The 15742-nt window shown below is 45.2% G+C and overlaps 1 long non-coding RNA gene across 3 annotated transcripts in view; it reads right to left on the bottom strand.

Moving 5' to 3' along the window:
- Positions 1–4202: 4202 nt before the first annotated feature.
- Positions 4203–15742, bottom strand: part of LOC122542647 (uncharacterized) — a 58952-nt gene continuing 47412 nt past the window's right edge. Inside the window, exons 2-4 of one of the 3 annotated variants that reach the window (XR_015754109.1) lie at positions 11499–11603; positions 10706–10987; positions 4203–4631 (exon numbers count right to left, since the gene is read on the bottom strand). This is a non-coding gene — a long non-coding RNA (uncharacterized LOC122542647). The remainder of the gene's footprint in view (positions 4632–10705; positions 10988–11498; positions 11604–15742) is intronic. The other 2 variants (XR_015754107.1, XR_015754108.1) reach the window with 2 other exon arrangements.

Here is a 15742-nt window from a genome sequence, read left to right as displayed (position 1 = left end):
TTGACAATCACAGTTGGGATGTCACATGAGGTTATACAGGATGTTGGTGAGGTGTCTACTGGAGTCCTGTGTGCAGTTCTGGTCACCCTGTTATAGGAAGGATATTAAACCAGAGAGATTTCAGAAAAGACTTCCCCAAACGTGGCTGATGATTAAGGTTTGAGTTATAAAAAATAATGTGGATAGGCTGAGAATTTTTTCATTGGTGCATAGGAGGTCGAGGGATGACGTTGTAGAGGTTTATAAAATCATGAAGGGTACAGATAAGGTGAACAGCAAGGTCTTTTCCCTAATATGGGCGAGTTTAAAACTATGGGGGAGATTTTGAAGGTGAAGTAGAAAAATTTAGCAAGGACATGAGAAGCAATGTTTTTACACAGAGACTGGTTCGTGTGTGGAATGAGCTGCCAGTGTCAATGATGGATGAAGGTACAGTTACAATATTTTAAAAGACATTTAGATAAGTAATGAATAGGAAAGGTTTGGAGGGATATGGGCCAAGTGTAGGCTGATGGGACTAGTTTAGTTTGGGAACATACTCGGCGTGGACCAAGTGGACTGAAGGGTCTGTTTCTGTGCTTTATGACTCTATGACTCTATGTATCAATATTAAGCGTTGAACGATTTTACCTTGACTAGAATTGGAATGTTTTTCTTCATCTTGTTCATCAAAAGGGCGAATTTGAGTCAACTTGAGTCACTAGTGGCTCAGCTGTTAGAAAGCCTACCTTGGAACCAGAAGAGAATGGATTCAGGTCCAGGAATGAGGTCAGAATAATGACTAATGCTTCGATGCAGGTTCTGAGTCTTCCAATGAGATTTTGAATGAAAGCACTATCTGTCCTCTCAGATGGACAGAAAACAACACATGACATTATTTCAAAAGTACAAGAAAGCTATCCCTAGTAATCTAGCCAACATCAATTCCTTGATCTCAAAGTCAATTGTCTAAACATGAGCATGTGGCTATTTGCAAAGGCACATTGTGTTCAAATTGATTTGCTGCATTCCTGAAGTATACCTTAAAGACTTCATTGGCTATAGAGGGCTTTAGCACTCTATAGTTCTGATAGGCACTACATAAATGAATTTTATTTTGCAGTTAGTGTTTTTGATAGTGCAGATGTTGAGAATTGCTGAAAAAAGATGCATTTTGCCAAAATTCTTTTGCCTTGCGCTCATCATTGCAATGCACAAGAATACCACTTCGAGGGGAAACCCAGCATTTAATTGCATTAGAGGACAATGTAAGAGATTGGTTGGCATGTGCTTGCTAATTGGGGTGGAGGTGATGCCATGGAGAATGCACCAATTGATGGCGATTAAGAGTTGGCTTGCAATGTTTATTTAAATTTTCAGCCAGGCAGGTTGAGTCGAATTGTTCACAGTATTGGTCTGAGAAATGAACCAGAAAATGACAGTCCCCTGCTTGGTTAAGTTGAAACAGGCACAGTGTATGTATATGTTCTTTCTGTTTGCAAAGAACAGGAGCAGCATACCCAATCAACTGTTCACAACCAGCAAGCTACTTCTCTACCCAAACAGCCTGTGTGTAAATCTAGTCTATAATTAGGTGTGATTCCACAACTGGACAACATTTGCTAAACAATTCTGATTGTGTGAAGAATTAAGCTAAAACCAATATACGACTATCAGTCAGGCTCAAAGGATCATGCATTTGTGTGTAAGGAAGGGCCAGATATTAATACCCATCTGTTCAAACAGAGAGAACATCTATCTGGACTGTTCTGAGGATGGGTTACTCGGCCTGAATTATTAACTCTGATTCCTCTCCACAGATGCTGCCAGACCTGCTGTGCTTTTCCAGCAAAATCTGTTTCTGTTCATGTATACACACTGTGTCTGTTCCAACTCAACAAAATAAATTATAGGCATTCATTTACTCAGCTCTCAAAGCAATACCCTGCCCAATCAGGCAACTTTCTTGCTTTAAATTTTTAAAAAAGTCTGATGGTTAACTGTCAACCATCACATTCTGGTGCATTCCCATTTCCATTCTTCTCCCAATTAGTTTCCACTTAACAGGTTATAAACACACTTCTCTCAGGCTGTATAAATGTTAATTGAATTTGTATATTTGCAAATTGTTCTGATGAGTGCAAGATGAAAGGCTTCAACAATGTGAAAGTCTTTGAGTGATTTTTGTGTTGAACATCATTGCCAGTTTAGTGGGATAGTCATAGAGTCATACAGCATGGGAACAGACCCTATGGTCCAACCAGTCCATGTCAAAAATAATCCCAAACTAAACTAGTCCCATCCGCCTGCTCCTGGCCCATATCCCTTCAAACTGTTCCTGTTCATGTACATATCCACATGTCTTTTAAACATTGTAATTGTACCCACATACACCACTTCCTCAGGAAGTTCATTCCACATACAAACTATCCTCTGCATAAAAACATTATCCCTCATGTCTTATTTAAACCTCTCTCCTCTCACCTTAAAAATATGCCCCCTTAGTCTTGAAATCCCCCATCCCAGGGGAAAGACAACTGCCGTTAACCCTATCTATACCCCTCTTGACTTTATAAACTTCTTTAAAGTCACCTCTCAGCCTCCTACAGTCCAGTGAAAAATGTCTCAGCCTATCTAGCTTTTGTTTATGACACCAACCTTCCTGGTAAATCTCTTCTGAACTCTCTCCAGCTTGATAATATCCTTCCTGTAAGAGGGTGACCAGAACTGGACACAGTTCTCCAGAAGAGGCCTCACCAATGTCCTGTACAACCTCAATGTGACGTCCCAACTCCTAATCCTCCTGTAACATGACTGTCTCTGTTTTATCCTGTCCGTCCAACATTTCTCATTGTGCAACTTCAGTACTTTCATTGGGACTATTTTTATCATTTGCTGCAGGCAGTGTTTTTAAGGGACATCAACTTTCCAGAGGTTGTTAGAATTGTGCAAAACTATATGAGCTTAGAAGCTGAACAACAGTTGTGAACTGCAGAGCTGCTGGCTTTCTGATCGCTGTAGTCATTAGAAAGTGAAATATATCTCCTTCTGTGAAGGAACTCTCAGGTCTGTGCTGAAGAGTTGAATCAAATAATGATTCATGAAACCCTTAGGGGCCACTATCTTGTGATTTTATATCTGATTTGACATTTAGGGAATTTTAGAATCCTTTTAAGACTATCAGAGTTTTTAAAGATGTCACCAATAGATGCTGCATACAAAGCAATACTTAGTTTGATCTTTATTGTTCCTTGGTGTCTCTCATGAATAGTGTTGATGCGAGCAAAATCAATTCATGTGCATCGGTTATTCCAGTAAATCAGAATTTGACACATTCCAATGTAACTTTGGATGTTATGCAAGCTGCAGAAATGCTTTGATCTACACCAGGCCTCCATCAATTCCAATTGGACCTTATCCACTTCACATTAAATGGTGCACAGATGGGTCTGATCTTCCACAGAAGCCCTCTTCGAGGTTGAGTGGATTAGCCGGTGAATTTGGTAGTCAGCTCCATTGCTGGTTACTGCCACCGGAGGGATATTTCAACTGAGAAAAGACTTGAGCACTGTGGAGGGCAACACGGTGGCTCAGTGGTTAGCAGTGCCAGGGACCCGGTTTTGATTCCAGCCTCGGGCGACTGTCTTGTGTGGAGTTTGCTCCCCGTGTCTGCGTGGATTTCCTCCGGGTGCTCCAGTTTCCTCCCACAGTCCAAAGATGTGCAGGTCCGGTGAATTGGCCATGCTAGTGTTCAGACCTGTGTAGGTTAGGTACATTAGTCAGGGGAAACGTAGACTAATAGGGTAGAGGAATAGGTCTGGGTAGGTTACTCTTTGAAGGGTCAGTGTGGTCTTGGGCTGAATGGCCTGTTTCCACGAAGTAGGGATCCTATGAAACAAAAATGGCTGGAGAAACTCAGCAGGTCTGGCAGCATCTATTGGGAAGATAGCAGAGTGAATGCTTTGAATCCAGTGACTTCTCATCAGAACTCAAAGAAAGAGAAATTTTGCATTTGTATAGTGTTATTCACAACCTCAGGATGCCCCAAAGCACCTTCCAGGTAAGGAAGTACTTTTTGAGCTGGAGTGACTGCTGTCATGTAAAAATAATGTTGGTTCTACAATAACACGTGTGTTTTCAACATGAATTGGCTAGAACGCGATTAAAGAATTTAGACCATTATTTTCGTAATGGTATCATTATTGGCTACAACGCAATTCCAGTCCCATTGGGTAAATTGTGCTGCTATTTTCTTATAATGTGGGAACACACAGGAATGGAACCATTGCATTGTATCAGAACAGACTGCAGAACAAAAATAGAATGGAAATTTATTGTCACGCACACTTTTAATGAAAAATACAGTGAAACATTTTGACACACCATAGCGACTATATTAATGACCGAAGTCATTCATAATCATTTTTAAAATTAAGACAAAGTCTACCACAGATCAGTTAACAGCTTCCGGGCTTGGGGAAAGCCGATCAAAGCACAAATGAATACCCAGAAAATGCAGCCGTGCCCGGGCTGAGATCATCACGCTGGGTCACTGGAAGCTACTTGGTCTCTGGGCTGGGAGAAGCCTTCCACTGAAGCTGTTAAAAGAAGATAAAATGGATCTTGATAATAACCATAATAACTGAAGATATCTAAAAAAAAAACAGAGAAAGAGAAAAAGTATGAAAAGCAGACCGAGTGGCCGACTGTTTCCAAATTATAGAATCATAGAATCCCTCCAGCACAGAAAGAGGCCATTCTGCCCATTGAGACTGCAGGGATGCTTTGAAGAGCATTTCACCCAGACCCACTCCCCTGCATGCACCATGACTAATCCACCTACACATCCCTGAAACACTATGGCCAACTTAGCACAGCCAATCCACCTGACCTGCTCATCTTTGGACTAAGTTAAAAATCACACAACACCAGGTTATAGTCCAACAGGTTTATTTGGAAGCACTAACTTTCGGAGCGCTGCTCCTTCATCGGGGAACTGTCACAGCTAACTGATGAAGGAGCAGCGCTCTGAAAGCTAGTGCTTCCAAGTAAACCTGTTGGATTATAACCTGGTGTTGTGTGATTTTTAACTTTGTCCATCCCAGTCCAACACCGGCTCCTCCACATCATGGCATCTTTGGACTGTAGGAGGGAATTAGACCACCTAGTGGAAACCCACTCAGATAAAGAGAGAATGTGCAAACTCCACACGCAAGTGGAATCGAATCTGGATCCCCAGCACTGTGACGCAGCAGTGCTAACCACTAAATTAAGTGTCTTGGAAATCTCCTGTCAGAGTTGATGATTTGGAAATCTAAGCTTCAGATGGTGTGGTGCATCAGGGAATTACCCAGGCATTGTTCTGGGCAGCAGTCCCTAGAGCTATGGATAACAATGGTGGTGGTTCCACTTATTTTCCCATCAGATGGTTGACCAGGAACATATCCCACTCTTAGCATTTATCAATGGTTTGCCTAGGACAGATTTGCAGATAGATCCTCAATCTCTAAGGTTGTTTTTATAAACATAGTGTCCTTGACCTTGAAATCCTGAAGTGGATCTTGAACCTGGACCTTCTGGTTCAGAGGAAAGGACATACCCACTGCAGTGCTAGATCTCCTGATACATATGGGATACTGCGTGCAGTTTTGCTCACCACATTTAAGAAGGAGGCAGCATTTAAGAATGCTCAATAGAACGGACCATTGGAAAAGGGGGCTTTCTGGTGATGAGATGTTGAGTAAATTGGATCTATATTCCTTGATATTAGAAACAGAAGAGGCAGTTTCATCAGAAAAGTGGACAGGACAGACATTGCAAGGGTGCTTTTCCCCTTAGCTGGGGATTTAGGAAGGTGGGGACACAGTCGCAGGGTAAGGGACTTACCATGTAAGAGTAGAAGGAGAAACTTCTTCACTCAAATGATGATTTTTTTGGAATTCTGGAAGTGCTATCGTAGTATGTATTTAAGGCTGAGATTCTCAGATTTTCTTTAGTCTCTGAAGGAAGTAATTAATTTACAAAATAAAATGCCATTTGTATTAAAAGCCACAGGTCATATCTTACTGGGTACCATGCATTAAATCCTCAACAATTTATGCACTATTCACGAGTTTTATAAAGGAGTGGCGTGAGGAGTCCTGTAGTATACTTTATTTACATTTTATTTGTTGAAAGGTGACAATTCAGAGGAAGGATGGATGAGAATGTGAGGGAGAAAGAATAGGAGGTGATGTGGGAAGGATTGGGTGATGTGGGGAGAGTTGGGTGATGTAGGGAGGGTTGGGTGATGTAGGGAGGGCTGGGTAATGTAGGGAGGGTTGGGTGATGTTGGGAAGGTTGGGTGATATAGGAAGAGTTGGGTGATGTTGGGAGGGCTGGGTGATGTAGGGTTGGCTGGGTGATGTGGGGAGGGTTGGGTGAAGTTGGGAAGGTTGGGTGATGTAGGGAGAGTTTGGTGATGTTGAGAGGGTTGGGTGATGTAGGGAGGGCTGGGTAATGTTGGGAGGGCTGGGTGATGGAGGGAGAGTTGGGTTATATGGGAGTGTAGGACCTTATGGATTAATATGGATTAATGAGCTAATCAGTTTGTTTCTGCACTGCAGATGCAATTTTAATTCAATATAAGGGCATGATTTAAGGAAATTCCTGATCAGTGTGGCTCAGTATTAGGGTTAAGGCTAGCTGAGAGATCATTAAATTTAATTAGAATTAGTTTTATTGTCACACGTACTAAAATGAGTACAGTGACAAGTTTATAGGTTGCCATTTACAGAGTCATCCTAGGTAAAAGGTTGCTTGGTATAACCTGTTTGTGTGGAGTTTGTACTGTGTCTGCATGGGTTTCCTCTGGGTGCTACAGTTTCCTCCCACAGTCCAAAGATGTGTGGATTAGGTGAGACCACCACACTGGGCCATTGGAAAACTTGAGAGCCACCACCCAAACAAAGACCTCCTTGCCAGGACTAGACCTCCATGCTGGGAATAGCCCTCCATGTCGGGATAAGACCATTCATGCCGGGACCAGACCTCCGTGCCGGGACTAGACCTCCATACAGGGACCAGACCTCCATGCTGGGACCAGACCTCTGCGCCGGGACCAGACCTCTGTGCCGGGACTAGACCTCCATGCTGGGACCAGACCTCCGTGCCGGGACCACACCTCCGTGCCGGGACCAGACCTCCGTGCTGGGAATAGCCCTCTGTGCTGGGTCAAGACCTCCGTGCCGGGACTAGACCTCCGTGCTGGGACCAGACCCCTGTGCTGGGACTAGACCTCCGTGCTGGGACCAGACCCCTGTGCCGGGACTAGACCTCCGTGCCGGGACTAGACCTCCGTGCTGGGACCAGACCTCCATGCTGGGACCAGACCTTCGTGCTGGGACTAGACCTCCATGCTGGGACTAGACTCCTGTGCCGGGACTAGACCTCCGTGCCGGGACTAGACCTCCATGCCAGGACCAGACCTCCATGCCGGGACCAGACCTCCGTGCTGGGACTAGACCTCCATGCTGGGACCAGACCCCTGTACCGGGACTAGACCTCCCTGTCAGGACCAGACCTCCGTGCAGGGACCAGACCTCCGTGCAGGGACCAGACCTCCGTGCTGGGACTAGATCTCCATGCTGGGACCAGACCCCTGTGCCGGGACCAGACCTCCATGCTAGGACAAGACCTCCATGCTGGGACCAGAACTCCGTGCTGGGAATAGCCCTCTGAGCCATGACAAGACCTTCATGCCAGGACTAGACCTCCGTGCCTGGACTAATCTCTGTGCCAGGACTAGACCTCCATGCCAGGACCAGACCTCCATGCTGGGACTAGACCTCTCCACTGAGACTTGACCTCTGTGTCAGTATGAAACCTTTGTGCCGGGACTAGACCTCCATGCTGGGACCAGACCTCTGTTCTGGGACCAGACCTCCGTACTGGGACTAGACCTCCATGCCGGGACTAGACCTCCGTGCCGGGACTAGACCTCCGTAATGGGACCAGACCTCCATGCCGGGATCAGACCTCTGTGCCGGGACAAGACCTCCATGCTGGGACCAGACCTTCATGCTGGGACCAGACCTCCATGCTGGGACCAGACCTCCGTGTCGGGACCATACCTCCATGTTGGGCCTTCGTCCCGGGACTAATCTCCATGCTGGGACTAGACCTCCAGTGCCATGAATAGACCTGATTGTCGTGACTGGACCTCTGTGCTGGGACTAGACTTCTGTGCCGGAATGAGATCTCCGTGCTAGCACTAGATCTCTAATCCAGGACTAGACCTTCATGTTGGGACCAGACTGCTATGCTGGGACTAGATCTCTGTGATAAGGATCTCTGTGCTGCAACTGAATCTCTGTGCCAGAGCTAGATCTTCTTGCCGGGACTGGACCCCTGTGCCAGGAGTAGACCTCCATGCCAGGATGAGACCTTCACGCTGAGACTAGTCCTTGTGCCGGGAGGCTGTGCCAGGTTGTGCTGGACTACCAGCAAGCTGCTTAAGAAAACCTTCACACCAGGGCAAGAACACCAGGGTTGGGGGTGGGGGGAAACGGTGGTGGGGGAGGAGTGCAGCCTCAAAATAAGGGGGAGCAGATTTCAGACTGAGTTGAGGAGGGACTTCTTCTCCCAAAGGGTTGTGAATCTGTGGAATTCCCTGTCCAGTGAAGTAGTTGAAGCTACCTCGTATGTTTTTAAGGCAAAGGTGGATTTTTGAACAGTGAAGGAGTTTAGGGTTATGGTGAGCAGGCGGGTCAGTGGAGCTGAGGCCATGAACAGATCAGCCATGAGCTTATTGAATGGTGGAGCAGGCTTGAGGGGCTATATGGCCTACTCCTGCTCCTAGTTCTTATGCCCTTGTGCCACTCCAGGCCAAGAGTACCTTTTCCCAATATCTCGGTGTACTTTGAACTGACCTAAGTCAGAATTCCACACAGTAACAGGTCATTCTGATCCAAAGTCCTCAATGCTTGTGCTATATGTAAGCCCCCCCCCCCCCACTCTATTCTATGTTGACCCATCCTATCAATATAACCTTCTAGCTGATCCTTGACTACAATTTTTAACTGGTAACAGTACCACAGAATATCTTTTGTACCATCTTTTAAAAGAAAGCGTGCATTAATTTTGTTTTACTTTGGTATCACCTGGAGAATATAGCTGTGTACAAGATGTGCCTTGCTCACATTTTCTTCTGTCATCACATTTCTTGCCAGAAATTTTGTATTAATGTTGTATGCCCTCCAAGAAACTCCATGGATTCTCCATCCCTCACAGAGGGTACAACACGCAGTTTATAATTTGATGGCATTGCATTAACAAGGCAGTGATGTGCCACTTCCCAATAGATCAGAATGTCACCCTTGAGCTTTTCAGAGAGAGGAGGGCACCACAGAGAGTGGAGTGTATTATTTCTCCCTCCAGCTCTATTTTGATTTAATCCCTGGGCCACTAGTTGTCACTGGCCACTCGGTTGTTTCCTTTCTTCCTGGTGATGGAAATTTGAATAAAGATTCGTGCACCTTGTGTCTCTCACTGTGTCTCACACCTGCACACACACACACACCATGGGTGCTGGGGAAAACATAAGCACTACCCCAGTTAGGCGGTAGTGTGGGCAAAAAAAGAGGGAAAAAAATATAACCAGGAGATCTTGAATCACCTCGGTTAAAAAAGAAAATATAAACGGGGATTCAGGTGTCCCGAGAGAAGGAGCACTAGGTGTTTACCAACACTCTTGGAATTTTCAGGGAGAGGTGGACACCACAGGGAGTGGAGTGGAGTGTTTTATTTCCCCCTCCAACTCTATTTTGATTTAATCCCTGCCCTCCCCTTCACTGTTTGATCACACAGCATTGCCCCCTGAGAAGGGCACTGCTTGTCACTGACCACTCGGGTGTTTCTTTTCTTCCTGATGGTGGAATATAAATAAAGATTTACACACTTTGTTGTTCTTTTACTGTGTCCTACACCTGTTCAAAATCACACAACACCAGGTTATAGTCCAACAGGTTTAATGGGAAGCACACTAGCTTTCAGAGCGATGCTCCTTCATCAGGTGATAGTGGAGAGCTCAATCCTAACACAAAATTAATAGCAAAAATTTACAGTGTGATGTAACTGAAATTATACATTGAAAAATTCTTTGTCTGTTAAGCCTTTCATCTGTTAGAATACAGCGATAGTTTCACTTCTTTCATGTTGAAATCACAAAACCTTTTTTTATTATTAAAAAGTTGTATTCTTGGGTTAGCTGTTAACAATGGTGATAGCTAGACAATATGTTGAAGGTGTTGGCCCCCTGTGTTCTCTGTCTATGCCATGATGTTTAGATTGATTCTAATCTAAAAAGTGAGATAACGGAGTTTTACATAAATTCAGGCAGTTTTTGAGCTCAGAGTTCTACATGAATGCATGCAGTTTTTGAGCAAAGTACAATGTAACCCTGCAAGTACAAATTCACCCCACAAAATATATGTGTGCATGTGGATCTTTGACTGTCTGTGTGTATGTGTCTGGGTTGGGAATTGTGAGTGTGAGAAGGTGTATGTGTATGTGTATGTGTAGTGAGTGCAGAGTGTCTTAAGTCTGTGAGGGGGTGCATGTGTGAGTGTGGGAGTGTGTGTGTCTGTGTGCGCGTCTGTGTGTAAGTGTGTCCGTGTGTATTTGTGTATAGGAGTGCGTGTGTGTGTGTAGGAGTATCTGTGTGTGTGTATAGTGCAATGGTAGTCACCTGTAATGTGACATGAACCCAAGGTCCCGGATGAGGCCCTCCCTATGGCTACCGAACTTAGCTATCAGCGTCAGCTCGGCCACTTTTCTCTGCTCCCAGTCCCGAAGTCCACCTTGGAGGATGGTCACCCGAAGGTCCGAGGCTGAATGTCCTGGACCACTGAAGTGTTCCCCAACTGGGAGGGAACCCTCCTGTCTGTTGATTGTTGTGCGGTGCCCATTCATCCGTTGTTGTAGCCTTTGCTCGGTTTCCCCAATGTACCATGCCTCAGGGCACCCTTGCCTGCAACGTATAAGATAGACAGTGTTGGCTGAGTCACATGAGTACCTGCCATGTAATGGGGTGGGAGGTGTCCCCACGCGTAATGGTGGTATCTATGTCCACACTCTGACATGTCTTGCAGCATCTACTGTGACAGGATTGTATGGAGTTGTCCTACACCTGTACACACACGACATGGGTGCTGGGGAAAGATATAAGCACTACCGCTGTTAGGTAGTGTGGGGGGAAAATACAAAGAAATAACGGGAGAATAGAATCTCCTCAGTTTGGAGAAAAAACAGCAAGAAAAAAGAAAAATAAATAAGAAAACAAAGTATCAGAATGATTGATCCCTTTCCCTGCTAATAACAGTTGTGCCATCAGCCATTTTGTTATCTTCAAGCTGTTACAATAACTTGGAACAAGAAACAGCTTTTGATTAACACGACCGCCACCCAACTTATTCCCTGCGAGGTTAAAGAGGAAGGAGGCATCATTTCAATCGATTTAATTAAATCAGAAGGGATCCTACCTCTAAAGGCCAATAGATTCCCCTGGATCACCACTCCATTACTTTGAGCTAAATTTGAGTGCAGTTCACAAAGCACAGTCTTCCAGTCAGCCCGTGACCCAAAACCTGTTAAAACGTGTCAATCTTTTTATTGTCCCAATTACACCTTGACAATACAAGCATATGTTTCTGCTGCAAACTCAGCAATTTGCAGTGACTGAGGTGATTCACTACAGAATACCAGCTGATGTAGGGTGAAAACAGAGTCAATATTGACACACTGCATCGCATGCTGCTGGATGCTGGTCCCATCAGACACACAGCAAGCCCACTGTGGAGGCCTGGTGTAGGTGAGGTGGACCTGTGACAGAGAGGCTGTTGCGACAGGGAGCCGCTGTCTGAGGTATTTAACAGTTAACTCAATAATCCACAAGCTACAGCTGTCAGCTTATTATAGCGGGCAAGGGTTGAGTCAATCTTCCGGGTCATTCTGTGTATAACATGGATGTCGTCAACGCAAATTGGCTATAATTGGATAGATGAATTGTGGATGCTGTTTGGATAATGCAAACTTTCTACTGAATGGGTATAATGATTTTCCTATAGCGATCTTCTACAGTGCCATTTTCTATAGCATGAGGTTGCAGAGGAACACAACATTTGTGTTAAAGCAGAATGCCCTGAACCTTTTTTTTCTTGGCTGAGTGCAAGTTGGATCGAGTATGTTTGGATGGTTTTCAGGTTTGAGGCTGCTGGCTTTATCTTACCAATTGTGCCTCATTAACCACCTGCTCCAGATGTTGTGTTCATCACAATGGTTTCCAAGTCCCCTTTTACTGTGCACCATTCCCAGAACAACTCACCACTCCTCAGACATCCGCTAGAAGACTGGTATCCCATGCACCACTGTGCCACCTTTAAGCTGTACACCCAGATGAGCCCTGGCAGCTGCCCTACCCATTGACGAACAGAAACTGAAACGCTTGGCCAAGGGGACCAATGACAATCTGGAGGTTCTAATCGAAGGGGCGGTGTATAAGTGTGGTGACCTCTTTGCCCAGATCAGCAGAGGAGGCCACAACATCAGACGCTGGCCCAGGGTCACCACCTGGGTCAGTGCCGTTTCCATGGCAGCACCACAAGAATGGCCTTCTCCAGTCCTCCAGGGTACATGCCTCACCCTTCTCTCCGACACCTCACACACTCACTCTATCTCTGCCAGTACACCCACCTCACCCTAAAGGTTCATGTTAGCCCCCCCTCACGATTGCCTGCAACATCTTCCCTCACTCGATCTTCCCTCACTCTACTTCTCACACCACGAATCCTGAATACCGCCTGCCTGCATCAGGACTAAGAATCATGCTATCTACCTTCATCTCACTCGATTCTTCCCTTTCCTCTCATCAACAAGTGTGAGGTGATGCATATTGGGAGATCAAATGTTCAAGGGAAGTATACTGAGTGGCTGGACCCATAGGTGCATTGATAAATAAAGGGATCTTGGAATGCAAGTTCATAGAATAGAATAGAATGCCTATAGAGGAAGGGAGGTGATGGTCTACTGGTATTGTAGCTAGGCTGTTAATTCCAAAAAAAAGGCAATGTTCAGGGGACCTGGGTTCAAATCCCACCATGGTAGATGAATTTGAATTCAATGAAAATTTGGACTAAAGAGCCTAATGATGACCACTGTTAGTGGGGGGTTTCCATCTGGTTCAGTGATGTCCTGTTGAAAAGTAAATTGTTCTCCTTAGACCTGGTCTGGTCAATATATAAGTGCAGACCCACTATGATGTGGGTGACCCTGGCTGTAAAGGATGGGTGATAAATGCTGGCAGAGCTAACATCCTGAGATTGAATTTTTTGAAAAACTCCATCTGAATGTACTTTCTCTCCACTTCTCCTGCCTCCAAAAACTGACCTGCATTGCCCTGGGAAAATGCCACCCACCAGCAGTTAGATGCATATTAACAATCAGCCAATTGTTAGAATCCCTACAGTGTGGAAATCGGCCATTTCGCCCAATATATCCACACCAAACAGTAACCCACTCAGACCCATTTCCCTACCTATTCCTCTACATTTACCCCTGACTAACACACCTAACCTATACATCCCTGTACACTCTGGGCACTTTCCCATGGCCAATCCACCTAACCTACAGATCTTTGGATTGTGGGAGGAAACCGGAGGGAACCCAGAGAGACACTGGGAGAACATGCAAGCTCCACATGGACAGTCAACTGAGGGAGTAATTGAACCCAGGTCCCTGGAGCTGTGAGGCAGCAGTGCTAACCACTGAGCCATGCTGCCTTAAAGTGCCAATACAAGTGAATGAATGGATGATTATTGTTGTCACTTGCATTTTACAGTGAATAATATCGTAAAAAACAGTGAAAAGCTTCAACACTCGCCACAATGCAGCGTCATTTTGAATCACTTCAGAAAAAAGCAGAGTAAAAAGATATAACTGAAAGAGAGTCCTCCATCATCTTACCACTATCTTACCACCACCAGTGCTGAAAACCCCAGTGTAGGAGTTGCCACTCTTTAAGGTGCCTTCTCTTTACTGCTGGGCCCACACTCTCCCTGCAACCAGCAGTGGATAAGGTGGTAATGAAGGCATATGGCATGCTCGCCTTCATTGGTTGGGGCATTGAGTAGAAACGTCGGCAAGTCATGTTGCAGATATACCATTCCTTAGTTGGGCCACATTTGGAGTACTGTGCGCAGTCCAAGTTGCCAAACCAGTGGAAGGGTGTGGAGGCTTTGCAGAGGGTAAAGAATAGAGTCACCAGAATGTTGCTTGGACACGAGTGCGTTAGCTTTGAGGAGAGATTGGATTGTTTTCACCGGAGCATCAGAGGCTGAGGAGTGGCCTGATTGAAATATATAAACTTATGAGAGGCATGGATAGGGTGGATAGCCATTTTCTGGGGGCATAGGTTTAAGGTGAGAGGGGGAAAGTTTAAAGGAGATGTGTGAGGCATTTCTTTTTTACACACAGAGTGTTAGATACCTGAAACGTGCTGGCAAGGGAGAAGCAGACATGAACAGGCAGGGAATAGAGAATACAGACCAGGATGTTTGGAATGGCATGGTGGGTCGAAGGGCCTGTTCCTGTGCTGTATTATTATGTGTTCTACAGGTGAACAATTACACCATGAATTCGTGTGAACTGGAATAAAATTGGCAGGAGAAAAATCTTCCCGCAGGAAGGCTGTTAACTACCAAGGCTCTAACATTTAGGCTTGATTCATAACAGGCAGCTGGTGGCATAATACCAATGTCACCAGTCTAAAAGTAACTTCAATAGACTGATTAAACAGTGACCCAGGTTCACGTTCTGAAGACACAGATTCAAAGCGCATTGCAGAAGATGGGATTTGAATTGAATTAATTAATTTGGAATACATAAAGTTAGTCTCAGTAATGGTGAGCATGTAACCATCATCAATCATCTTTTAAAGCAGAACTCCCCTGATTTACTGACATCCACCTGAGGTGCCATGGTGACTCAGTGGTTAGCATTGCTACCTGACAGCATACGGGTTCGATTCCAGCCTTGGGCGACTGCCTGTGTGGGGTTTGCACATTCTCCCCGTGTCTGCCTGGGTTTCCTCCCACATTCCAAAGATGTGTGCAGATTAGGTAGATTGGCCATGGGAAATGTGGGGTTGCAGGCGTGGGTTTGGATGGGATGCTTTTTGGAGGGTTAGTGTGGGCTGAATGCTCTGCCCGCACACGGTAGGGGTTCTATGATTTAGGGAAGAATATCTGCTGTTCTTACCCGGTTTTGCTTACTTGTGATCCAGAACAACAGCAATGAGGTTGGTTGACTCCTAACTGTCTTCTGCGATGGTTCAGCAAGGCACACATTCAAGGGCAATTGGAATGGGTGGCAAATTCTGACCTCGCTAATGATGTCCTCATGCCATCAAAGAATTTTTACAAGTTTCCTCTTTCCCTACATTGGACTTGTCTACAAGCAGACCTTACGTTACAACCAAGGTCTGAGAACAGTCCCTTTGACTAAATATGAATGCTACATGTCTTTGAAAGAACAATATTACAGACACTCTTTGAGCTCCATGTGTTGAAGGGGTTTGGTAGGTTATGCAGAGTGAAGCTGGGAGCATGGGTTCAATTCTCATACCAGCTGAGGTTACCTTGAAAGACTCTCCTTCCCAACCTTTCCCCTCATCTGAGGCATGGTGACCCTCAGGTTAAACCATCCCTCATCTTCTCTCTTCCAATTTTTT

This window comes from Chiloscyllium plagiosum, unplaced genomic scaffold (genome assembly GCF_037043375.1).
Source record: "Chiloscyllium plagiosum isolate Xiang-an unplaced genomic scaffold, Cpla_swu_hap1 HiC_scaffold_42, whole genome shotgun sequence".
NCBI lineage: Eukaryota > Metazoa > Chordata > Chondrichthyes > Orectolobiformes > Hemiscylliidae > Chiloscyllium > Chiloscyllium plagiosum.
The sequence above is the reverse complement of the archived record's forward strand: the minus strand, read 5'-3'. Positions and strand labels throughout refer to the sequence as shown.